Raw genomic sequence first — 26,622 nt, 5'->3', positions numbered from 1 at the left:
GGAAGCTCAGCTTTGTTCAGTTGAGGACAACACCAGGCAGGGGCAGACAGACACCTTTAGTAGGCCGGAACAGCCAATTTTTTAAAAAAACAGCAGTTAGTAAGAGGCAGAAGGTAGAAGCTCAGCTTTATTCAGTTGAGGACAACACCAGGCAGGGGCAGACAGACACCTTTAGTAGGCCGGAACAGCCAATTGCATTTTTAAAAATGGTAATTTGGAACTGAAGGTTGAAGCTCCGCTTTATTCAGTTGAGGACAACACCAGGCAGGGGCAGACAGACACCTTTAGTAGGCCGGAACAGCCAATGGCATTTTTAAAAATGGTAATTTGGAACCGAAGGTAGAAGCTCAGCTTTATTCAGTTGAGGACAACACCAGGCAGGGGCAGACAGACACCTTTAGTAGGCCGGAACAGCCAATGGCATTTTTAGAAATGGTAATTTGGAACAGAAGGTAGAAGCTCAGCTTTATTCAGTTGAGGACAACACCAGGCAGGGGCAGACAGACACCTTTAGTAGGCCGGAACAGCCAATGGCATTTTTAAAAATGGTAATTTGGAACAGAAGGTAGAAGCTCAGCTTTATTCAGTTGAGGACAACACCAGGCAGGGGCAGACAGACACCTTTAGTAGGCCGGAACAGCCAATGGCATTTTTAGAAATGGTAATTTGGAACAGAAGGTTGAAGCTCAGCTTTTTTCAGTTGAGGACAACACCAGGCAGGGGCAGACAGACACCTTTAGTAGGCCGGAACAGCCAATGGCATTTTTAGAAATGGTAATTTGGAACAGAAGGTTGAAGCTCAGCTTTATTCAGTTGAGGACAACACCAGGCAGGGGCAGACAGACACCTTTAGTAGGCCGGAACAGCCAATGGCATTTTTAAAAATGGTAATTTGGAACAGAAGGTAGAAGCTCAGCTTTATTCAGTTGAGGACAACACCAGGCAGGGGCAGACAGACACCTTTAGTAGGCCGGAACAGCCAATGGCATTTTTAGAAATGGTAATTTGGAACAGAAGGTTGAAGCTCAGCTTTATTCAGTTGAGGACAACACCAGGCAGGGGCAGACAGACACCTTTAGTAGGCCGGAACAGCCAATTTTTAAAAAAAACAGCAGTTAGTAAGAGGCAGAAGGTAGAAGCTCAGCTTTATTCAGTTGAGGACAACACCAGGCAGGGGCAGACAGACACCTTTAGTAGGCCGGAACAGCCAATGGCATTTTTAGAAATGGTAATTTGGAACAGAAGGTTGAAGCTCAGCTTTATTCAGTTGAGGACAACACCAGGCAGGGGCAGACAGACACCTTTAGTAGGCCGGAACAGCCAATGGCATTTTTAGAAATGGTAATTTGGAACAGAAGGTTGAAGCTCAGCTTTATTCAGTTGAGGACAACACCAGGCAGGGGCAGACAGACACCTTTAGTAGGCCGGAACAGCCAATGGCATTTTTCAAAATGGTAATTTGGAACAGAAGGTAGAAGCTCAGCTTTATTCAGTTGAGGACAACACCAGGCAGGGGCAGACAGACACCTTTAGTAGGCCGGAACAGCCAATGGCATTTTTAGAAATGGTAATTTGGAACAGAAGGTTGAAGCTCAGCTTTATTCAGTTGAGGACAACACCAGGCAGGGGCAGACAGACACCTTTAGTAGGCCGGAACAGCCAATGGCATTTTTAGAAATGGTAATTTGGAACAGAAGGTTGAAGCTCAGCTTTATTCAGTTGAGGACAACACCAGGCAGGGGCAGACAGACACCTTTAGTAGGCCGGAACAGCCAATGGCATTTTTAAAAATGGTAATTTGGAACAGAAGGTAGAAGCTCAGCTTTATTCAGTTGAGGACAACACCAGGCAGGGGCAGACAGACACCTTTAGTAGGCCGGAACAGCCAATGGCATTTTTAGAAATGGTAATTTGGAACAGAAGGTTGAAGCTCAGCTTTATTCAGTTGAGGACAACACCAGGCAGGGGCAGACAGACACCTTTAGTAGGCCGGAACAGCCAATTTTTTAAAAAAACAGCAGTTAGTAAGAGGCAGAAGGTAGAAGCTCAGCTTTATTCAGTTGAGGACAACACCAGGCAGGGGCAGACAGACACCTTTAGTAGGCCGGAACAGCCAATGGCATTTTTAAAAATGGTAATTTGGAACAGAAGGTAGAAGCTCAGCTTTATTCAGTTGAGGACAACACCAGGCAGGGGCAGACAGACACCTTTAGTAGGCCGGAACAGCCAATGGCATTTTTAGAAATGGTAATTTGGAACAGAAGGTTGAAGCTCAGCTTTATTCAGTTGAGGACAACACCAGGCAGGGGCAGACAGACACCTTTAGTAGGCCGGAACAGCCAATGGCATTTTTAGAAATGGTAATTTGGAACAGAAGGTTGAAGCTCAGCTTTATTCAGTTGAGGACAACACCAGGCAGGGGCAGACAGACACCTTTAGTAGGCCGGAACAGCCAATTTTATAAAAAAAAAGCAGTTAATAAGAGGCAGAAGGTAGAAGCTCAGCTTTATTCAGTTGCAGCTTCTTGGCAATAATATAAAGAAGACGCGACAGGACAACACTCGGTGGATGCCATATCTGTGTTTTCAATGGAAAAAAACCTTTCAGTTAACTACTTGCAGGAGCAATTTTTTGTAGCTGGTGGACAATTTTTTTTAAAAAAAGCAGTTAATAAGAGGCAGAAGGTAGAAGCTCAGCTTTATTCAGTTGCAGCTTCTTGGCAATAATATAAAGAAGACGCGACAGGACAACACTCGGTGGATGCCATATCTGTGTTTTCAATGGAAAAAAACCTTTCAGTTAACTACTTGCAGGAGAAAGTTTTTGTAGCTGGTGGCCAATTTTTGTACTGTACCAGTTTTTTGTTGTATGTGTTTGTTTTTAATGTTAAAATGTCTGCATTTGATATCTCTCCAGTATTTTCTTTTTTATAAGCAAAATACTGCAGTTTTACATCGGTTACATGGATACACAGGCAGCTTGGTGGTGAGTGTAGGAGTATTTAAAGTAGGGACCGCAGACAGGCTATCAAAGGCCTAAAATAACAAACAATAGGCTCATGGCAGTTTTACATCGGTTACATGGATACACGGGCAGGCAGCTTGGTGGTCAGTGGAGGAGTATTTAAAGTAGGGACCGCAGACAGGCTATCAAAGGCCTAAAATAACAAACAATAGGCTCATGGCAGCTTTACATCGGTTACATGGATACACGGGCAGGCAGCTTGGTGGTGAGTGGAGGAGTATTTAAAGTAGGGACCGCAGACAGGCTATCAAAGGCCTAAAATAACAAACAATAGGCTCATGGCAGTTTTACATCGGTTACATGGATACACGGGCAGGCAGCTTGGTGGTGAGTGGAGGAGTATTTAAAGTAGGGACCGCAGACAGGCTATCAAAGGCCTAAAATAACAAACAATAGGCTCATGGCAGTTTTACATCGGTTACATGGATACACGGGCAGGCAGCTTGGTGGTCAGTGGAGGAGTATTTAAAGTAGGGACCGCAGACAGGCTATCAAAGGCCTAAAATAACAAACAATAGGCTCATGGCAGTTTTACATCGGTTACATGGATACACGGGCAGGCAGCTTGGTGGTCAGTGGAGGAGTATTTAAAGTAGGGACCGCAGACAGGCTATCAAAGGCCTAAAATAACAAACAATAGGCTCATGGCAGCTTTACAGCGGTTACATGGATACACGGGCAGGCAGCTTGGTGGTGAGTGGAGGAGTATTTAAAGTAGGGACCGCAGACAGGCTATCAAAGGCCTAAAATAACAAACAATAGGCTCATGGCAGCTTTACAGCGGTTACATGGATACACAGGCAGCTTGGTGGTGAGTGGAGGAGTAGTGCAAGGAGTGTCTGTCCCAGTACTCCCAAAATATAAATAGATGTTAATGTCTCGCAAAACAACCAAAACAAAAAAAAAGGTGGCATACTTAGGTACAGGGGTGGGCTCATCTACTGAGTTTCTGACATAGTAATTTGGCAGTAACTATTTAATGGTGCCAATATAGGACACAGACACAGACTACTTTAAGTTGCATCATAGATGTCTACAAATTTGTATTGTCAGTGCCAGACATTGAATGATGTCAGCGAATAGACTAAAGATTGGTGGAGCTGTGCGACATAATTTTGCACGTGGTAGAGCACATTTTGAGCTGGGGTAGGGGGGAACTCTCTTGAGGCCGGCGGGACCGCCCCAGGGCCCCTCATGTTACAACGGTGTGTCTGACGTTGGGTGCGCACCACCACCGCCAGAGACACTACATTGTACTATGAGGGACCCAGTAGCAATGCCGTCAACCAAAAGCGAGCACACCCACCTCTTCAGACAAACAGCAGTCTCACGGGTGCTTGCGCCAAGTCGCGATACCACGGCCCCGTGTGGGGAGTTTTGCCATTTAGGGAGGTGTAAACATGTCGTATGCTGTACAATCAGCTGCAGCAAATTAGACATTAGAAAAGTAATTCACAGGCAAGAGCTTTTCATAGGAAAGCTAGGTGTCGGCCGGGCAAGGTGGGGCAAAAGATTTCGAAATCCAGTTGTGGTTCATTTTAATGAATGTTAGATCGTCAACATTTTGGGTAGCCAGACGAGTCCTTTTTTCGGTTAATATTGAACCTGCAGCACTGAATACTCTTTCTGATAGGACACTTGCTGCCGGGCAAGCAAGCTCCTGCAATGCATATTCTGCCAATTCTGGCCAGGTGTCTAATTTGGAGGCCCAGTAATCAAATGGGAATGACGGTTGAGGGAGAACATCGATAAGGGATGAAAAATAGTTAGTAACCATACTGGACAAATGTTGTCTCCTGTCACTTTTAATTGATGCAGCAGTACCTGTCCTGTCTGCGGTCATAGCAAAATCACTCCACAACCTGGTCAGAAAACCCCTCTGTCCAACGCCACTTCTGATGTGTGCACCCCTAACACTCCTAGTCTGCTGCCCCCTGGAGCTCGTGTGAGAACGATCACGTGCGCTGTGTGCTGGGAATGCCTGAAGCAAACGGTCAACAAGAGTTGATTGTTTGGTTGCTAATATTAGTTCCAAGTTCTCATGTGGCATAATATTTTGCAATTTGCCTTTATAGCGTGGATCAAGGAGGCAGGCCAACCAGTAATCGTCATCGTTCATCATTTTCGTTATGCGTGTGTCCCTTTTTAGGATACGTAAGGCATAATCCGCCATGTGGGCCAAAGTTCCAGTTGTCAAATCTCCGGTTGTGATTGGTTGAGGGGCAGTTGCAGGCAAATCTACGTCACTTGTGTCCCTCAAAAAACCAGAACCCGGCCGTGACACGCAACCAATTTCCTGTGCCCCCGGGAAAGGTTCGGCATTAAAAATATACTCATCCCCATCATCCTCCTCGTCCTCCACCTCCTCTTCGCCCGCTACCTCGTCCTGTACACTGCCCTGACCAGACAATGGCTGACTGTCATCAAGGCTTTCCTCTTCCTCTGGTGCAGACGCCTGCTCCTTTATGTGCGTCAAACTTTGCATCAGCAGACGCATTAGGGGGATGCTCATGCTTATTACGGCGTTGTCTGCACTAACCAGCCGTGTGCATTCATCAAAACACTGAAGGACTTGACACATGTCTTGTATCTTAGACCACTGCACTCCTGACAACTCCATGTCTGCCATCCTACTGCCTGCCCGTGTATCCTCCCACAAATAAATAACAGCACGCCTCTGTTCGCACAGTCTCTGAAGCATGTGCAGTGTTGAGTTCCACCTTGTTGCAACGTCTATGATTAGGCGATGCTGGGGAAGGTTCAAAGACCGCTGATAGGTCTGCATACGGCTGGCGTGTACAGGCGAACGTCGGATATGTGAGCAAAGTGCACGCACTTTGAGGAGCAGGTCGGAGAACCCAGGATAAGTTTTCAATAAGCACTGCACCACCAGGTTTAAGGTGTGAGCCAGGCAAGGAATGTGTTTCAGTTGGGAAAGGGAGATGGCAGCCATGAAATTCCTTCCGTTATCACTCACTACCTTGCCTGCCTCAAGATCTACTGTGCCCAGCCACGACTGCGTTTCTTGTTGCAAGAACTCGGATAGAACTTCCGCGGTGTGTCTGTTGTCGCCCAAACACTTCATAGCCAATACAGCCTGCTGACGCTTGGCAGTAGCTGGCCCATAATGGGACAACTGGTGTGCAACAGTGTCATCTGCCGATGGAGTGGTTGGCAGACTGCGTTCTGTGGAAGAGCTGTAGCTTCTGCAGGAGGACGAGGAGGAGGAGGAGGAGGGGGTGCGAACGCCTACAGCCAACTGTTTCCTAGACCGTGGGCTAGGCACAACTGTCCCTAAATTGATGTCGCCTGTGGACCCTGCATCCACCACATTCACCCAGTGTGCCGTGATGGACACATAACGTCCCTGGCCATGCCTACTGGTGCATGCATCTGTAGTCAGGTGCACCTTTGTACTCACAGATTGCCTAAGTGCATGGACGATGCGCTGTTTAACATGCTGGTGCAGGGCTGGGATGGCTTTTCTGGAAAAAAAGTGTCGACTGGGTAGCTCGTATCGTGGTTCAGCGTACTCCATCAGGGCTTTGAAAGCTTCGCTTTCAACTAACCGGTAGGGCATCATCTCTAACGAGATTAGTCTAGCTATGTGGGCGTTAAAACCCTGTGTACGCGGATGCGAGGATAAGTACTTCCTTTTTCTAACCAGAGTCTCATGTAGGGTGAGCTGGACTGGAGAGCTGGAGATCGTGGAACTTTCGGGTGTGCCGGTGTACATGGCAGACTGAGAGACGGTTGGAGACGGTATTGTTTCCGCCGGTGCCCTAGATGCAATATTTCCTCCTACAAAACTGGTGGTTCCCTGACCCTGACTGCTTTTGGCTGGCAAAGAAACCTGCACAGATACTGCCGGTGGTGCGGAAAATGGTGGCCTTACAGTGACGGAAGGGATGTTGCGTTGCTGACTAGCTTCATTGGCCGAGGGTGCTACAACCTTAAGGGACGTTTGGTAGTTAGTCCAGGCTTGAAAATGCATGGTGGTTAAGTGTCTATGCATGCAACTAGTATACTATAGTATACTATATATAAATAGTAGACTTTTCAGATTCTGACCTCTGCTTCAGCTAGTTGAACATTTTTGACAGATGACTTTGCGCTGATCAGTTGGATGTTGTTTAAAAAAATGCCAGACTGCACTCTTCCTAGACTCGGATCCCTTTTCAGGGATTGCAGACTGAGCTTTAACCGGATGGCCACGCTGTCCTCCAACAGGTTTTGGCTTTGACACGCGTTTTGGGCCAGATACGGGCCCGGCAGATGGAACCTGTTGCAATGTTGATGCCTGCTGCGGCCCCTCCTCCACCTCCGCTTCTGAACTACTGCCGCCTGCACCCTGTTCCCCCAATGGCTGCCAATCGGGGTCAATAACTGGGTCATCTATTACCTCCTCTTCGAGCTCGTGTGCAACTTCGTCTGTGTCACTGTGTCGGTCGGTGGTATAGCGTTCATGGCGGGGCAACATAGTCTCATCAGGGTCTGATTGTGGATCTGTACCCTGAGAGGGCAATGTGGTGGTCTGAGTCAAAGGAGCAGCATAGTACTCTGGCTGTGGCTGTGCATCAGTGCACTCCATGTCAGAATATACTTGTAATGGGCATGGCCTGTTAAATGTTTCACTTTCTAAGCCAGGGACGGTATGTGTAAAGAGCTCCATGGAGTGACCCGTTGTGTCGCCTGCTGCATCCTTCTCTCTTGTTGTAGTTTTTGCTGAGGAGGACAAGGAAGCGACTTGTCCCTGACCGTGAACATCCACAAGCGACGCGCTGCTTTTACATTTACCAGTTTCGGAAGAGGAGGCAAAAGAGCTAGAGGCTGAGTCTGCAATGTAAGCCAAAACTTGCTGTTGCTGCTCCGCCTTTAAAAGCGGTTTTCCTACTCCCAGAAAAGAGAGCGTTCGAGGCCTTGTGTAGCCTGACGACGAAACTGGCTCCACAGCTCCAGACTTAGGTGGAATATTTTTATCCCCACGACCACCTGATGCTCCACTACCACTACCATCATTACCAGCTGACAATGAACGCCCACGACGACCTCTTGCACCAGACTTCCTCATTGTTTTAAAATCTTAACCAAAGTAACTTTATTTGTTGCTGTCAAACAACTTACACGGTGAGCTATAACTTCAGTATGATTTCAATATCCCTTAACAGGTTGGTGAGACCACAAGGAAAATCAGGCACAATGTTACACACTCTGTTTTCTGTGGCACAAAATCACAGAGATGACACACACGCAGGACTGTCACTCAAGCACTAATGTCAATATTAATCTCCCACCTAATTTATTTATTTTTTTTTCTCAGGGAGACTTTAGAAACCAAATAATATTAAAAAAAAAACAAAAAAAAAACAACAAAAAAAAGACTTTCTATGGCCCACAATTAGAGAGAGAGAGGTGGCACACCCAGGAGTCAAGACTGGCGCACAAGCTGAAAGGGCAATATTACTCTCCCACTGTTTTTTTATGTTTGTTTTTTTTTCAGGGAGACTTTAGAAACCAAATAATATTAAAAAAACCAAAAAAATAAATAGCCTTTCTATGGCCCACTGAATGAGAGAGAGAGGTGGCACACCCAGGAGTCAAGACTGGCACACAAGCTGAAAGGGCAATATTACTCTCCCACTGTTTTTTTAAGTTTTTTTTTTTTATTTTCGGGGAGACTTTAGAAACCAAATAATATTAAAAAAAACAAAAAAATAAATAGCCTTTCTATGGCCCACTGAATGAGAGAGAGAGGTGGCACACCCAGGAGTCAAGACTGGCACACAAGCTGAAAGGGCAATATTACTCTCCCACTGTTTTTTTAAGTTTTTTTTTTTTCAGGGAGACTTTAGAAACCAAATAATATTAAAAAAACAAAAAAATAAATAGGCTTTCTATGGCCCACTGAATGAGAGAGAGGTGGCACACCCAGGAGTCAAGACTGGCACACAAGCTGAAAGGGCAATATTACTCTCCCACTGTTTTTTTATGTTTTTTTTATTTTCAGGGAGACTTTAGAAACCAAATAATATTAAAAAAAACAAAAAAATAAATAGCCTTTCTATGGCCCACTGAATGAGAGAGGTGGCACACCCAGGAGTCAAGACTGGCACACAAGCTGAAAGGGCAATATTACTCTCCCACTGTTTTTTTTTTTTTTTTTTTTTTTCAGGGAGACTTTAGAAACCAAATAATAAGAAAAAAAATAAATAAATAAATAGGCTTTCTATAGCCCACTGAATGAGAGATAGCACACACAGCAGTGGCACACAAGCCCTGACTGAGGCCAATATTTTTCTCCCACTGATTGATGTAGTGTTTTTGTGTTGAGGTAGATTTTAGAACACAAATCAAGGAAAAAAAAAAAATGCTTTCTATGGCCCACTGAATGAGAGAGGTGGCACACCCAGGAGTCAAGACTGGCACACAAGCTGAAAGGGCAATATTACTCTCCCACTGTTTTTTTATGTATTTTTTGTTTTTTAAGGGAGACTTTAGAAACCCAATAATATTTAAAAAAAAAAATAAATAGGCTTTCTATGGCCCACTGAATGAGAGAGGTGGCACACCCAGGAGTCAAGACTGGCACACAAGCTGAAAGGGCAATATTACTCTCCCACTGTTTTTTTATGTATTTTTTGTTTTTTAAGGGAGACTTTAGAAACCCAATAATATTTAAAAAAAAAAAAAATAGGCTTTCTATGGCCCACTGAATGAGAGAGAGAGGTGGCACACCCAGGAGTCAAGACTGGCACACAAGCTGAAAGGGCAATATTACTCTCCCACTGTTTTTTTATGTATTTTTTGTTTTTTAAGGGAGACTTTAGAAACCCAATAATATTTAAAAAAAAAAATAAATAGGCTTTCTATGGCCCACTGAATGAGAGAGGTGGCACACCCAGGAGTCAAGACTGGCACACAAGCTGAAAGGGCAATATTACTCTCCCACTGTTTTTTTATTTATTTATTTTTTTCAGGGAGACTTTAGAAACCAAATAATAAGAAAAAAAATAAATAAATAAATAGGCTTTCTATAGCCCACTGAATGAGAGATAGCACACACAGCAGTGGCACACAAGCCCTGACTGAGGCCAATATTTTTCTCCCACTGATTGATGTAGTGTTTTTGTGTTGAGGTAGATTTTAGAACACAAATCAAGGAAAAAAAAAATGCTTTCTATGGCCCACTGAATGAGAGAGGTGGCACACCCAGGAGTCAAGACTGGCACACAAGCTGAAAGGGCAATATTACTCTCCCACTGTTTTTTTATGTATTTTTTGTTTTTTAAGGGAGACTTTAGAAACCCAATAATATTTAAAAAAATAAATAAATAGGCTTTCTATGGCCCACTGAATGAGAGAGGTGGCACACCCAGGAGTCAAGACTGGCACACAAGCTGAAAGGGCAATATTACTCTCCCACTGTTTTTTTATGTATTTTTTGTTTTTTAAGGGAGACTTTAGAAACCCAATAATATTTAAAAAAATAAATAAATAGGCTTTCTATGGCCCACTGAATGAGAGAGAGAGGTGGCACACCCAGGAGTCAAGACTGGCAGACAAGCTGAAAGGGCAATATTACTCTCCCACTGTTTTTTTTATGTATTTTTTGTTTTTTAAGGGAGACTTTAGAAACCCAATAATATTTAAAAAAAAAAAAAAAATAGGCTTTCTATGGCCCACTGAATGAGAGAGGTGGCACACCCAGGAGTCAAGACTGGCACACAAGCTGAAAGGGCAATATTACTCTCCCACTGTTTTTTTTTTTTTTTTTTTTTTCAGGGAGACTTTAGAAACCAAATAATAAGAAAAAAAATAAATAAATAAATAGGCTTTCTATAGCCCACTGAATGAGAGATAGCACACACAGCAGTGGCACACAAGCCCTGACTGAGGCCAATATTTTTCTCCCACTGATTGATGTAGTGTTTTTGTGTTGAGGTAGATTTTAGAACACAAATCAAGGAAAAAAAAATGCTTTCTATGGCCCACTGAATGAGAGAGGTGGCACACCCAGGAGTCAAGACTGGCACACAAGCTGAAAGGGCAATATTACTCTCCCACTGTTTTTTTATGTATTTTTTGTTTTTTAAGGGAGACTTTAGAATCCCAATAATATTTAAAAAAATAAATAAATAGGCTTTCTATGGCCCACTGAATGAGAGAGGTGGCACACCCAGGAGTCAAGACTGGCACACAAGCTGAAAGGGCAATATTACTCTCCCACTGTTTTTTTATGTATTTTTTGTTTTTTAAGGGAGACTTTAGAAACCCAATAATATTTAAAAAAAAAAATAAATAGGCTTTCTATGGCCCACTGAATGAGAGAGGTGGCACACCCAGGAGTCAAGACTGGCGCACAAGCTGAAAGGGCAATATTACTCTCCCACTGTTTTTTTAAGTTTTTTTTCTTTTATTTTCAGGGAGACTTTAGAAACCAAATAATATTAAAAAAACCAAAAAAATAAATAGCCTTTCTATGGCCCACTGAATGAGAGAGAGGTGGCACACCCAGGAGTCAAGACTGGCACACAAGCTGAAAGGGCAATATTACTCTCCCACTGTTTTTTTTTTTTTTTTTTTTTTTTCAGGGAGACTTTAGAAACCAAATAATAAGAAAAAAAAAATAAATAAATAAATAGGCTTTCTATAGCCCACTGAATGAGAGATAGCACACACAGCAGTGGCACACAAGCCCTGACTGAGGCCAATATTTTTCTACCACTGATTGATGTAGTGTTTTTGTGTTGAGGTAGAATTTAGAACACAAATCACGGAAAAAATAAATAGGCTTTCTATGGCCCACTCAGTGAGAGATGGCACACACAGGGATGGCACTGTAGCAGAAATGCCAATCTTAATCTCCCACAAAAAAAACAAAAAAAAAAAACAGGGACTGTCCTACAATTACTATCTCCCTGCAGTAATCTAAGCCAGGTATGGCAGGCAGCAATAGGAGTGGACTGATGCACAAATTAAATAAAAAGTGTGGACAAACAAAAAAGATAGCTGTGCAGAAAGGAACAAGAGGATATGTGCTTTGAAAAAAGCAGTTGGTTTCCACAGTGGCGTACACACAGCAATACAGCTATCACGGAGCCTTCTAGGGCAGCCCAATGAGCTACAGCGCTGAGGAAAAAAAAAAAAAAATAGCTTCCACTGTTCCTGCACACCGAAGGTGGTGTTGGACAGTGGAAATCGCTACAGCACAAGCGGTTTGGTGGTTAGTGGACCCTGCCTAACGCTATCCCTGCTTCTGATGAAGCGGCAGCAACCTCTCCCTAAGCTCAGATCAGCAGCAGTAAGATGGCGGTCGGCGGGAACGCCCCTTTATAGCCCCTGTGACGCCGCAGACAGCAAGCCAATCACTGCAATGCCCTTCTCTAAGATGGTGGGGACCAGGATCTATGTCATCACGCTGCCCACACTCTGCGTTCACCTTCATTGGCTGAGAAATGGCGCTTTTCGCGTCATTGAAACGCGACTTTGGCGCGAAAGTCGCGTACCGCATGGCCGACAAGCACAGGGGTCGGATCGGGTTTCATGAGACGCCGACTTAGCCAAAAGTCGGCGACTTTTGAAAATGATCGACCCGTTTCGCTCAACCCTATTATTGACAGATTAATCCAAGTTTGAGGTGTTTGGATCACACATAAGAACATTTGTGAGATGCATAACAACTGAAAAGATGCTGGAAGAGTACCTGACACCATCTGGTGGAGCATGGTGGAGGTAATGTGATGGTCTGAGGTTGCTTTGGTGCTGGTAAAGTGGGAGATTTGTACAAAGTAAAAGGGATTTTGAATAAGGAAGGCTATCACTCCATTTTGCAATGCCATGCCATACCCTGTGGACAGCGCTTGATTGGAGCCAATTTCATCCTACAACAGGACAATGACCCAAAGCACACCTCCAAATTATGAAAGAACTATTTAGGGAAGCAAGCAGCTGGTATTCTATCCGTAATGGAGTGGCCAGCGCAGTTACCACATGTCAACCCCATTGAGCTGTTGTGGGAGCAGCTTGACCGTATGTTACGCAAAATGTGCCCATGAAGCCAAACCAACTTGTTGGAGGGGCTTCTGGAAGCATGAGGTGAAATTTCTCCAGATTACCTCAGCAAATCAACTGCTATAATGCCAAAGATCTGCAATGCTGTAATTGCTGCAAAGTAGGGTTGAGCGACTTTTATTTTTATAGGATCGGGTCGGGTTTCACGAAACCCGACTTTCTCAAAAGTCGGGTCGAGCGAAATCGGCCGATCCTATAAAAAAGTCGGGGTCGGGTTCGGCTGAAACATGAAACCCAATGCAGTGCAATGGGATACTATGGTTCCCAGGGTCTGAAGGAGAGGAAACTCTCCTTCAGGCCTTGGGATCCATATTAATGTGTAAAATAAAGAATTAAAATAAAAAATATCGATATACTCACCCGTCCGGAGTCCCCTGGACATCACCGCTGGTAACCGGCAGCCTTCTTTGCTTAAAATGAGCGCGTTCAGGGCCTTCCATGACGTCACGGCTTCTGATTGGTCGCGTGCCGCTCATGTGACCTCCACGCGACCAATCACAAGCCGTGACGTAATTCTCAGGTCCTAAATTCCTAATTCTAGGAATTTAGGACCTGAGAATTACGTCACGGCTTGTGATTGGTCGCGTGGCGGTCACATGGGCGGCCGCGACCAATCACAAGCCATGACGTCATCTAAGGCCCTGAACGCGCTCATTCTTAGGAAGGAAGGCTGCCAGAAAGAAGCCGAGGGTGAGTATATTCCTATTAGGTATATAGTCACCCTCGGACGCGCCCTGCTTCTTTCCGGCAGCCTTCCTTCTTAAGAATGAGCGCGTGAAGGGCCTTAGATGACGTCACGGCTTGTGATTGGTCGCGGCCGCCCATGTGACCGCTCACGCGACCAATCACAAGCCGTGACGTAATTCTCAGGTCCTAAATTCCTAGAATGAGGAATTTAGGACCTGAGAAATACGTCACGGCTTGTGATTGGTCGCGTGGTGGTCACATGAGCGGCACGCGACCAATCACAAGCAGTGACGTCATGGAAGGCCGTAAACGCGCTCATTTTAAGCAAAGAAGGCTGCCGGTTACCAGCGGCGATGTCTAGGGGCCTCCAGAGAGGTGAGTATATCAATATTTTTTATTTTAATTCTTTATTTTACACTTAAATGTGGATTCCAATACCGATTTCCGATATCGCAAACATATCGGAACTCGGTATCGGAATTCCGATACCAGATTCAGAAGATCGCCGACCTCATGGCCGACCCCACACAGGGGTCGGGTCGGGTTTCATGAAACCCGACTTTGCCAAAAGTCGGCGACTTCTGAAAATGGCCGACCCGTTTCGCTCAACCCTACTGCAAAGGGAGTATTCTTTGATGAAAGCAAAGTTTGAAGGAGAACATTATTATTTTAAAAAAAAATCATTTTTTGAACCTTGTCAAAGTCTGGACTATATTTTCAATTCATTTGGCAACTCATTTGATTAATAAAAGTATGAGTTTTCATGGAAAACACAAAATTGTCTGGGTGACCCTAAACTTTTGAAAGGTAGTATATGTACAGTATATATATATATATATATACACATATACACACAATGTTTATGGAAAGTATTCAGACCCCTTTACATTTTTCACTCTTTGTTTCATTGCAGTCATTCAGTAAATTCAAAAAGTTCATTTTTACCTCATTAATGTACACTCTGCACCCCATCTTGACTGAAAAAAACAGAAAGGTAGAAATTTTTGCAAATTTAATAAAAAAAGAAAAACTGAAATATCACATGGTCATAAGTATTCATACCCTTTGCTCATACACTCATATTAAAGTCACATGCTGTCCATTTCCTTGTGATCCTCCTTGAGATAGTTCTACTCCTTCATTGGAGTCCAGCTGTGTTTAATTAAACTGATAGGACTTGATTTGGAAAGGCACACACACCTGTCTATATAAGACCTCACAGCTAACAAGTCACACCAAATGAGAATCATGAGGTCAAAGGAACTGGCCAAGGACCTCAGAGACAGAATTGTGGCAAGGCACAGATCTGGCCAAGGTTACAAAATAATTTCTGCATTACTCAAGGTTCCTAAGAGCATAGTGGCCTCCATAATCCTTAAATGGAAGAAGTTTGGGACCACTAGAAGTCTTCCTAGACCTAGCCATCCAGCCAAACTGAGCAACTGTGGAAGTAGAGCCTTGGTGAGAGAGGTAAAGAAGAACCCCAAGATCACTGTTGCTGAGCTCCAGAGATGCAGTAGGGAGATGAGAGAAAGTTCCACAAAGTCAACTATCACCGCAGCCCTCCACCAGTTGGGCCTTTATGGCACAGTGGCCCAAAAGAAGCTTCTCCTCAGTGCAAGACATATAAAAGCTCATATAGAGTTTGCTAAAAAAACACATGAAGGACTCCCAGACTATGAGAAGTAAGATTCTCTGGTCTGATAAGACGAAGGTAGACCTTTTTGGTGATAATTCTAAGCTGTATGTCTGAAGAAAACCAGGGACTGCTCATCACCTGCCCAATACAATCCCAACAGTGAAACATGGTGGTGGCAGCATCATGCTATGGGGAAGTTTTCAGCTGCAGGGACAGGATGACTTGTTGTCATTGAAGGAAATATGAATGCGGCCAAGTACAGAGATATCTTGGATGAAAACCTCTTCCAGAGTGCTCTGGACCTCAGACTTGGCCGAAGGTTCCCCTTCCAACAAAACAATGACCCTATGCACACAGCTAAAATAACAAAGGAGTGGCTTCATAACTACTCTGTGACTAGTGTTGAGCATTCCGATACCGCAAGTATCGGGTATCGGCCGATACTTGTGGGTATCGTAATTCCGATACCGAGATCCGATACTTTCGTGGTATCGGGAATCAGAATCGGAAGTTTCCAGTGTATGGTTCCCAGGGTCTGGAGGAGAGGAGACTCTCCTTCAGGCCCTGGGATCCATATAAATGTGTAAAATAAAGAATTAAAATAAAAAATATTGATATACTCACCTGTCCGGAGGCCCCTGGACTTTACCGCCGTAACCGGGAGCCTTCTTTGCTTAAAATGCGCGCGTTTAATGGTTTCTGATTGGTCGCGTGCCGCCCATGTGACCGCGACGCGACCAATCACAACAAGCCGTGACGTAATTTTCAGGTCCTGATGCCTAATTCTAGGCATTCAGGATTTGAAAATTACGTCACGGCTTGTGATTGGTCGCGTCGCGGTCACATGGGTGGCACGCGACCAATCAGAAGCCGTGACATAATTTTAAAATGCGCGCGTTTACTGCCTCCCGTGACATCACGGCTTGTGATTGGTCGCGTCGCCCATGTGACCGCGACGCGACCAATCACAAGCCGTGACGTAATTTTCAGGTCCTGATGCCTAATTCTAGGCATTCAGGACCTGAAAATTACGTCACGGCTTGTTGTGATTGGTCGCGTCGCGGTCACATGGGCGGCACGCGACCAATCAGAAGCCGTGACGTCACGGAAACCATTAAACGCGCACATTTTAAGCAAAGAAGGCTCCCGGTTACGGCGGTAAAGTCCAGGCTGCGTCGGAGAGGTGAGTATATCAATATTTTTTATTTTAATTCTTTATTTTACACATTAATATGGTTCCCAGGGCCTGAAGGAGAGTTTCCTCTCCTTCAGACCCTGGGAACCATCAGGGATACCGTCCGATACTTGAGTCCCATTGACTTTTATTGGTATCGGGTATCGGTATCGGATTAGATCCGATACTTTGCCGGTATCGGCCGATACTTTCCGATACTGATACTTTCAAGTATCGGACGGTATCGCTCAACACTATCTGTGACCATTCTCTACTGGCCCAGCCAGAGCCCTGACCTAAACCCAATTGAGCATCTCTGGAGAGAAATGAAAATGGCTGTCCACCAATGCCCACCATCTAACCTGAAGGAACTGTAGAGGATCTGCAAGGAAGAATGGCAGAAGATCTCCAAATCCAGGTGTGAAAAACTTGTTGCATCATTCCCAAGAAGACTCATAGCAGTACTAGCTCAAAAGGGTGTTTCTACTCAATACTGAGCAAAAGGTCTGAATACTTATGACTAGGGTTGAGCGAAACAGATCGGCCAATTTCAAAAGTCGCCGACTTTTGGGAAAGTCGGGTTTCGTGAAACCTGACCCGATCTCACTGTGGGATCGGGTCGGCCGTCGGCGATCTTCGCTCCACAGTCGGGTTTCATTTTTTATATATAAATATGTCATTGAGACATATCTAATATTTAAAGCTCAATGTGTGTATGTGTGTATGTATGAATGTATGTGTGTATGTCCGGGATTGGCATCTGCACCGTCGCAGCTACAGCCACAAAATTTTGCACAGTCACACGTCTGGACCCCGAGAGCGTCATAGGCTATGTTGTGATGTGAAATTTTAACCCCGCGCTTTCCAATTCACCAAACAATTTTGCCCCTAGCTACATAATGGGGAAAAAGTGAAAGGAAAAGTGTTGGAGGTGTCGCAGCTACAGGCACAACATTTTGCACAGTCACACGTCTGGACCCCGAGAGCGTCATAGGCTATGTTGTGAGGTGAAATTTTAACCCCGCGCTTTCCAATTCACCAAACAATTTTGCCCCTATCTACATAATGGGGAAAAAATGAAAGGAAAAGTGTTGGAGGCAAATTAACAGCTGCCAGATGTGAACAAGGGGGACTTAAAGAATGAGAGCGATGGCGCCAAAGAGTATATACTGTACAGTTGCTAAGGTGGGGCCCCAACATGGGATAATCACCACACCACGACGGGGATATGAACACACACACAAAATGCGCCACACACTACCACGTGCTCGAACACATATACCACCCTCAGCGCACATTTCACCACACATACACCAACCTTGCCACATAAAAGTAGAAACACAAAAGTCGCCGCTCAAAACTCGCCACGCGCAAAACTCTCCACATGCAAAACTCGCCACACGTGCAAAACTCACCTCATGGAAAACTCGCCACACGCAAAACTTGCACACGCAGAAAAATTGCCACACGCAGAAAAATTGCCACATGCACAAAAGTTGCAACACATGCAAAAGTTGCCTCACACAAAACTTGCACATACTCAAAAGGCACCACACATAAAACTCGCCACGCGCAAAACTCGCCATGCGCAAAACTTGCTGCACACAACTTGCTACACTAACCTGTCACATGCAACTCGACACACAAAAAGTTGCTACACGCATGTCGCCACACAAAACTCATCTCACAAAAGTCCCTACATGCATGTCGCCACATGCAACTCAACACACACAACTTGACACACGAAACTCACCCTAAAACACACACAAGTCTGGTATTATCCTTCAAAAATAAAAATCTGATTAATAAGCAGACAAACTACAAGAGCAACAAATGTACCATATAGGAATCTGGCAGCTGTCAGTCACATGACCAGTCTATTATGTGTATGTGTGAGCTAATATATACTGCCAGGGTGTGGGCTTACTGTTGGCTGGGGATTTATCGGGCTGCCATTTTAGCTTACAAATACTGAGGTAAAAATACTGACCAAATAACGTGTGAACGAGGGCTAATACAGGAGGAGATGACATACAGATATATACTATATACAGGAGGAGATGACACACAGGTATATACTATTTACAGGGGAGATGTCACACAGGTATATACTATATACAGGAGGAGATGACACACAGATATATACTATATACAGGAGAGATGACACACAGGTATATACTATATAGAGGAGGAGATGCCATATAGGTACATACTACATACAGGAGGAGATGACATACAGGTATATACTATATACAGGAGGAGATGACACACAGGTATATACTATATACAGGAGCAGATTACCTACAGGTATATAGTATATAGAGGAGGAGATGACATACAGGTATATGCTATGTATAGGAGGAGATGACATACAGGTATATACTATATACAGGAGGAGATGACACACAGATATATACTATATATAGGTGAGATGACACACAGGTATATACTATATACAGGAGATTACATACAGGTATATCTAATATATAAAGCTGAATGTGTGTATGTATGTATGTATGTGTGTATGTCCGGGATTGGCATCTGCACCGTCGCAGCTACAGCCACAAAATTTTGCACAGTCACACGTCTGGACCCCGAGAGCGTCATAGGCTATGTTGTGAGGTGAAATTTTAACCCCGCGCGTTCCAATTCACCAAACAATTTTGCCCCTATCTACATAATGGGGAAAAAGTGAAGGGAAAAGTGTTGGAGGAAAATTGACAGCTGCCAGATGTGAACAATGAGGACTTAAAGAATGAGAGCGATGGCGCCAAAGAGTATATACCGTACAGTTGCTAAGGTGGGGCCTGTTGTGAAATTGGATTTTGGGCTCCCCCGGTGGCCACTGGTGGAATTGAACTGGTGTGCATCATCCCCTCTGTTCACCTGTTTCCATCAGGATGTGGGAGTCGCTATTTAACCTTGCTCCTCTGTCACTTCCATGCCGGTCAACATTGTAATCAGAAGCCTTTCTGTGCATGTTCCTGCTTCTAGACAACTCCCAGCTAAGTTGGACTTTAGTCCTCGTTTGTTTTTGCATTTTGTTCCAGTTCACAGCTGTAGTTTCGTTTCTGTGTCTGGAAAGCTCTTGTGATCTGAAATTGCCACTCTGATGTTATGAGTTAATACTAGAGTCTTAAAGTAATTTCAGGATGGTATTTTGATAGGGTTTTCAGCTGACCATGAAAGTGCCCTTTCTGTCTTCCTGCTATCTAGTAAGCGTACCTCAATTTTGCTAAACCTATTTTCATACTACGTTTGTCATTTCATCTAAAATCACCGCCAATATATGTGGGGGCCTCTGTCTGCCTATCGGGGAAATTTCTCTAGAGGTGAGCCAGGACTATATTTTCCTCTGCCAGGATTAGTTAGTCCTCCGGCCGGCGCTGGGCGTCTAGGGATAAAAAACGTAGGCAACGCTACCCGGCTACTTTTAGTTGTGCGGCAGGTTTAGTTCATGGTCAGTTTAGTTTCCATCCTTCCAAGAGCTAGGACTTATGTTTGCTGGGCTATGTTCTCTTGCCATTGAGAACCATAACAGTTTGACCGGCCCAAAAAGGGTTAAATTAATTGACAGAGAAAGGAGAGAAAAGAGAAGTCTGCTGAAGATTTTTTTTTTTTTTTTTTTTTTTTTTTCCTTTCACTTCAGTTCTGAGTGTGCTTGTAATTGAATCTCTTGCAAGTCTGCCTATATTGCAGCCTTTCTCTTTCTCTCTCTCCTTCTAATCCTGGAATGGCTCTGTGTTCACCTGTTTAAAATGGATATTCAGAGTTTAGCTGCAGGTTTGAATAATCTCACCACGAAAGTTCAAAATTTACAAGATTTTGTTGTTCATGTTCCTATATCTGAACCTAGAATTCCTTTGCCTGAATTTTTCTCGGGGAATAGATCTTGCTTTCAAAATTTTAAATATAATTGCAAGTTGTTTTTGTCCCTGAAATCTCGCTCTGCTGGAGATCCTGCTCAGCAGGTCAGGATTGTGATTTCCTTGCTCCGGGGCGACCCTCAGGATTGGGCTTTTGCATTGGCTCCAGGGGATCCTGCGTTGCTCAATGTGGATGCGTTTTTTCTGGCCTTGGGGTTGCTTTATGAGGAACCTCAGTTAGAGCTTCAGGCGGAAAAGGCCTTGATGTCCCTATCTCAGGGGCAAGACGAAGCTGAAATATACTGCCAGAAATTCCGTAAATGGGCTGTGCTTACTCAGTGGAATGAGTGCGCCCTGGCGGCGAATTTCAGAGAGGGTCTCTCTGATGCCATTAAGGATGTTATGGTGGGGTTCCCTGTGCCTGCGGGTCTGAATGAGTCCATGACAATGGCTATCCAGATCGATAGGCGTCTGCGGGAGCGCAAACCTGTGCACCATTTGGCGGTGTCTACTGAGAATACGCCAGAGAATATGCAATGTGATAGAATTCTGTCCAGAAGTGAACGGCAGAATTTAAGATGAAAAAATGGGTTGTGCTTCTATTGCGGTGATTCAACTCATGTTATATCAGCATGCTCTAAGCGTACTAAGAAGCTTGATAAGTCTGTTTCAATTGGCACTTTACAGTCTAAGTTTATTCTTTCTGTGACCCTGATTTGTTCTTTATCATCTATTACCGCGGATGCCTATGTCGACTCTGGCGCCGCTTTGAGTCTTATGGATTGGTCCTTTGCCAAACGCTGTGGGTATGATTTGGAGCCTCTTGAAACTCCTATACCCCTGAAGGGGATTGACTCCACCCCATTGGCTAGTAATAAACCACAATACTGGACACAAGTAACTATGCGGATTAATCCGGATCATCAGGAGATTATTCGCTTTCTTGTGCTGTATAACCTACATGATGTGTTGGTGCTTGGATTGCCATGGCTGCAATCTCATAACCCAGTCCTTGACTGGAAAGCTATGTCTGTGTTAAGCTGGGGATGTAAGGGGACGCATGGGGACGTACCTGTGGTTTCCATTTCATCATCTATTCCCTCTGAGATTCCTGAATTCTTGACTGAATTTCGTGACGTTTTTGAAGAACCTAAGCTTGGTTCATTACCTCCGCACCGGGAGTGCGATTGTGCCATAGATTTGATTCCGGGTAGTAAATACCCTAAGGGTCGTTTATTTAATCTGTCTGTGCCTGAACATGCTGCTATGCGAGAATATATAAAGGAGTCCTTGGAAAAGGGACATATTCGTCCTTCGTCATCTCCCTTAGGAGCCGGTTTTTTCTTTGTGGCTAAGAAAGATGGCTCTTTGAGACCGTGTATTGATTATCGGCTTTTGAATAAAATCACGGTTAAATATCAATATCCGTTGCCACTGCTGACTGATTTGTTTGCTCGCATAAAGGGGGCCAAGTGGTTCTCTAAGATAGATCTCCGTGGGGCGTATAATTTGGTGCGAATTAAGCAGGGGGATGAGTGGAAGACCGCATTTAATACGCCCGAGGGCCACTTTGAGTATTTGGTGATGCCTTTTGGTCTTTCAAATGCCCCTTCAGTCTTTCAGTCCTTTATGCATGACATTTTCTGTGATTATTTGGATAAATTTATGATTGTGTATCTGGATGATATTTTGATTTTTTCGGATGACTGGGACTCTCATGTCCAGCAGGTCAGGAGGGTTTTTCAGGTTTTGCGGTCTAATTCCTTGTGTGTGAAGGGTTCTAAGTGCGTTTTTGGGGTTCAAAAGATTTCCTTTTTGGGATATATTTTTTCCCCCTCTTCCATCGAGATGGATCCTGTCAAGGTTCAGGCTATTTGTGATTGGACGCAACCCTCTTCTCTTAAGAGTCTTCAGAAATTTTTGGGCTTTGCTAACTTTTATCGTCGATTTATTGCTGGTTTTTCGGATGTTGTTAAACCATTGACTGATTTGACTAAGAAGGGTGCTGATGTTGCTGATTGGTCCCCTGCTGCTGTGGAGGCCTTTCGGGAGCTTAAGCACCGCTTTTCTTCCGCCCCTGTGTTGCGTCAGCCTGATGTTGCTCTTCCTTTTCAGGTTGAGGTCGACGCTTCTGAAATCGGAGCTGGGGCAGTTTTGTCGCAGAGAAGTTCCGATTGTTCCGTGATGAGACCTTGTGCCTTTTTCTCGCGTAAATTTTCGCCCGCCGAGCGGAATTATGATGTTGGGAATCGGGAGCTTTTGGCCATGAAGTGGGCTTTTGAGGAGTGGCGTCATTGGCTTGAGGGGGCTAGACATCAGGTGGTGGTATTGACTGACCACAAAAATCTAATTTATCTTGAGTCCGCCAGACGCCTGAATCCTAGACAGGCGCGCTGGTCGTTGTTTTTCTCTCGGTTTAATTTTGTGGTGTCCTACCTGCCGGGTTCTAAGAATGTTAAGGCGGATGCCCTTTCTAGGAGTTTTGAGCCTGACTCCCCTGGTAACTCTGAACCTACAGGTATCCTTAAGGATGGAGTGATATTGTCTGCCGTTTCTCCAGACCTGCGGCGGGCCTTGCAGGAGTTTCAGGCGGATAGACCTGATCGTTGCCCACCTGGTAGACTGTTTGTTCCTGATGATTGGACCAGTAAAGTCATTTCTGAGGTTCATTCTTCTGCGTTGACAGGTCATCCTGGAATCTTTGGTACCAGGGATTTGGTGGCAAGGTCCTTCTGGTGGCCTTCCCTGTCTCGAGATGTGCGAGGCTTTGTGCAGTCTTGTGACGTTTGTGCTCGGGCCAAGCCTTGTTGTTCTCGGGCTAGTGGATTGTTGTTGCCCTTGCCTATCCCGAGGAGGCCCTGGACGCACATCTCGATGGATTTTATTTCGGATCTTCCTGTTTCTCAGAAGATGTCTGTCATCTGGGTGGTGTGTGACCGTTTCTCTAAGATGGTCCATTTGGTTCCCCTGCCTAAGTTGCCTTCTTCTTCCGAGTTGGTTCCTCTGTTTTTTCAAAATGTGGTCCGTTTGCATGGTATTCCGGAGAATATCGTTTCTGACAGAGGAACCCAGTTCGTGTCTAGATTTTGGCGAGCATTCTGTGCTAGGATGGGCATAGATTTGTCTTTCTCGTCTGCTTTCCATCCTCAGACTAATGGCCAGACCGAGCGGATGAATCAGACCTTGGAGACATATTTGAGGTGTTTTGTGTCTGCAGATCAGGATGATTGGGTTGCTTTTTTGCCTTTAGCGGAGTTTGCCCTCAATAATCGGGCCAGCTCTGCCACCTTGGTGTCTCCTTTTTTCTGTAATTCGGGGTTTCATCCTCGATTTTCTTCTGGTCAGGTGGAATCTTCGGATTGTCCTGGAGTGGATGCTGTGGTGGAGAGGTTGCATCAGATTTGGGGGCAGGTAGTGGACAATTTGAAGTTGTCCCAGGAGAAGACTCAGCTTTTTGCCAACCGCCGGCGTCGGGTTGGTCCTCGGCTTTGTGTTGGGGACTTGGTGTGGTTGTCTTCTCGTTTTGTCCCTATGAGGGTTTCTTCTCCTAAGTTTAAGCCTCGGTTCATCGGCCCGTACAAGATATTGGAGATTCTTAACCCTGTGTCCTTCCGTTTGGACCTCCCTGCATCTTTTTCTATTCATAATGTTTTTCATCGGTCATTGTTGCGCAGGTATGAGGTACCGGTTGTGCCTTCCGTTGAGCCTCCTGCTCCGGTGTTGGTTGAGGGCGAGTTGGAGTACGTTGTGGAAAAAATCTTGGACTCCCGTGTTTCCAGACGGAAACTCCAGTATCTGGTCAAATGGAAGGGATACGGTCAGGAGGATAATTCTTGGGTGACTGCCTCTGATGTTCATGCCTCCGATCTGGTCCGTGCCTTTCATAGGGCTCATCCTGATCGCCCTGGTGGTTCTGGTGAGGGTTCGGTGCCCCCTCCTTGAGGGGGGGGTACTGTTGTGAAATTGGATTTTGGGCTCCCCCGGTGGCCACTGGTGGAATTGAACTGGTGTGCATCATCCCCTCTGTTCACCTGTTTCCATCAGGATGTGGGAGTCGCTATTTAACCTTGCTCCTCTGTCACTTCCATGCCGGTCAACATTGTAATCAGAAGCCTTTCTGTGCATGTTCCTGCTTCTAGACAACTCCCAGCTAAGTTGGACTTTAGTCCTCGTTTGTTTTTGCATTTTGTTCCAGTTCACAGCTGTAGTTTCGTTTCTGTGTCTGGAAAGCTCTTGTGATCTGAAATTGCCACTCTGATGTTATGAGTTAATACTAGAGTCTTAAAGTAATTTCAGGATGGTATTTTGATAGGGTTTTCAGCTGACCATGAAAGTGCCCTTTCTGTCTTCCTGCTATCTAGTAAGCGTACCTCAATTTTGCTAAACCTATTTTCATACTACGTTTGTCATTTCATCTAAAATCACCGCCAATATATGTGGGGGCCTCTGTCTGCCTATCGGGGAAATTTCTCTAGAGGTGAGCCAGGACTATATTTTCCTCTGCCAGGATTAGTTAGTCCTCCGGCCGGCGCTGGGCGTCTAGGGATAAAAAACGTAGGCAACGCTACCCGGCTACTGTTAGTTGTGCGGCAGGTTTAGTTCATGGTCAGTTTAGTTTCCATCCTTCCAAGAGCTAGGACTTATGTTTGCTGGGCTATGTTCTCTTGCCATTGAGAACCATAACAGTTTGACCGGCCCAAAAAGGGTTAAATTAATTGACAGAGAAAGGAGAGAAAAGAGAAGTCTGCTGAAGATTTTTTTTTTTTTTTCCTTTCACTTCAGTTCTGAGTGTGCTTGTAATTGAATCTCTTGCAAGTCTGCCTATATTGCAGCCTTTCTCTTTCTCTCTCTCCTTCTAATCCTGGAATGGCTCTGTGTTCACCTGTTTAAAATGGATATTCAGAGTTTAGCTGCAGGTTTGAATAATCTCACCACGAAAGTTCAAAATTTACAAGATTTTGTTGTTCATGTTCCTATATCTGAACCTAGAATTCCTTTGCCTGAATTTTTCTCGGGGAATAGATCTTGCTTTCAAAATTTTAAATATAATTGCAAGTTGTTTTTGTCCCTGAAATCTCGCTCTGCTGGAGATCCTGCTCAGCAGGTCAGGATTGTGATTTCCTTGCTCCGGGGCGACCCTCAGGATTGGGCTTTTGCATTGGCTCCAGGGGATCCTGCGTTGCTCAATGTGGATGCGTTTTTTCTGGCCTTGGGGTTGCTTTATGAGGAACCTCAGTTAGAGCTTCAGGCGGAAAAGGCCTTGATGTCCCTATCTCAGGGGCAAGACGAAGCTGAAATATACTGCCAGAAATTCCGTAAATGGGCTGTGCTTACTCAGTGGAATGAGTGCGCCCTGGCGGCGAATTTCAGAGAGGGTCTCTCTGATGCCATTAAGGATGTTATGGTGGGGTTCCCTGTGCCTGCGGGTCTGAATGAGTCCATGACAATGGCTATCCAGATCGATAGGCGTCTGCGGGAGCGCAAACCTGTGCACCATTTGGCGGTGTCTACTGAGAAGACGCCAGAGAATATGCAATGTGATAGAATTCTGTCCAGAAGTGAACGGCAGAATTTAAGATGAAAAAATGGGTTGTGCTTCTATTGCGGTGATTCAACTCATGTTATATCAGCATGCTCTAAGCGTACTAAGAAGCTTGATAAGTCTGTTTCAATTGGCACTTTACAGTCTAAGTTTATTCTTTCTGTGACCCTGATTTGTTCTTTATCATCTATTACCGCGGATGCCTATGTCGACTCTGGCGCTGCTTTGAGTCTTATGGATTGGTCCTTTGCCAAACGCTGTGGGTATGATTTGGAGCCTCTTGAAACTCCTATACCCCTGAAGGGGATTGACTCCACCCCATTGGCTAGTAATAAACCACAATACTGGACACAAGTAACTATGCGGATTAATCCGGATCATCAGGAGATTATTCGCTTTCTTGTGCTGTATAACCTACATGATGTGTTGGTGCTTGGATTGCCATGGCTGCAATCTCATAACCCAGTCCTTGACTGGAAAGCTATGTCTGTGTTAAGCTGGGGATGTAAGGGGACGCATGGGGACGTACCTGTGGTTTCCATTTCATCATCTATTCCCTCTGAGATTCCTGAATTCTTGACTGAATTTCGTGACGTTTTTGAAGAACCTAAGCTTGGTT

The sequence above is a fragment of the Ranitomeya variabilis genome, chromosome 2, assembly GCF_051348905.1.
Source record: "Ranitomeya variabilis isolate aRanVar5 chromosome 2, aRanVar5.hap1, whole genome shotgun sequence".
Lineage (NCBI taxonomy): Eukaryota > Metazoa > Chordata > Amphibia > Anura > Dendrobatidae > Ranitomeya > Ranitomeya variabilis.
This window is presented reverse-complemented; position numbering follows the sequence as displayed.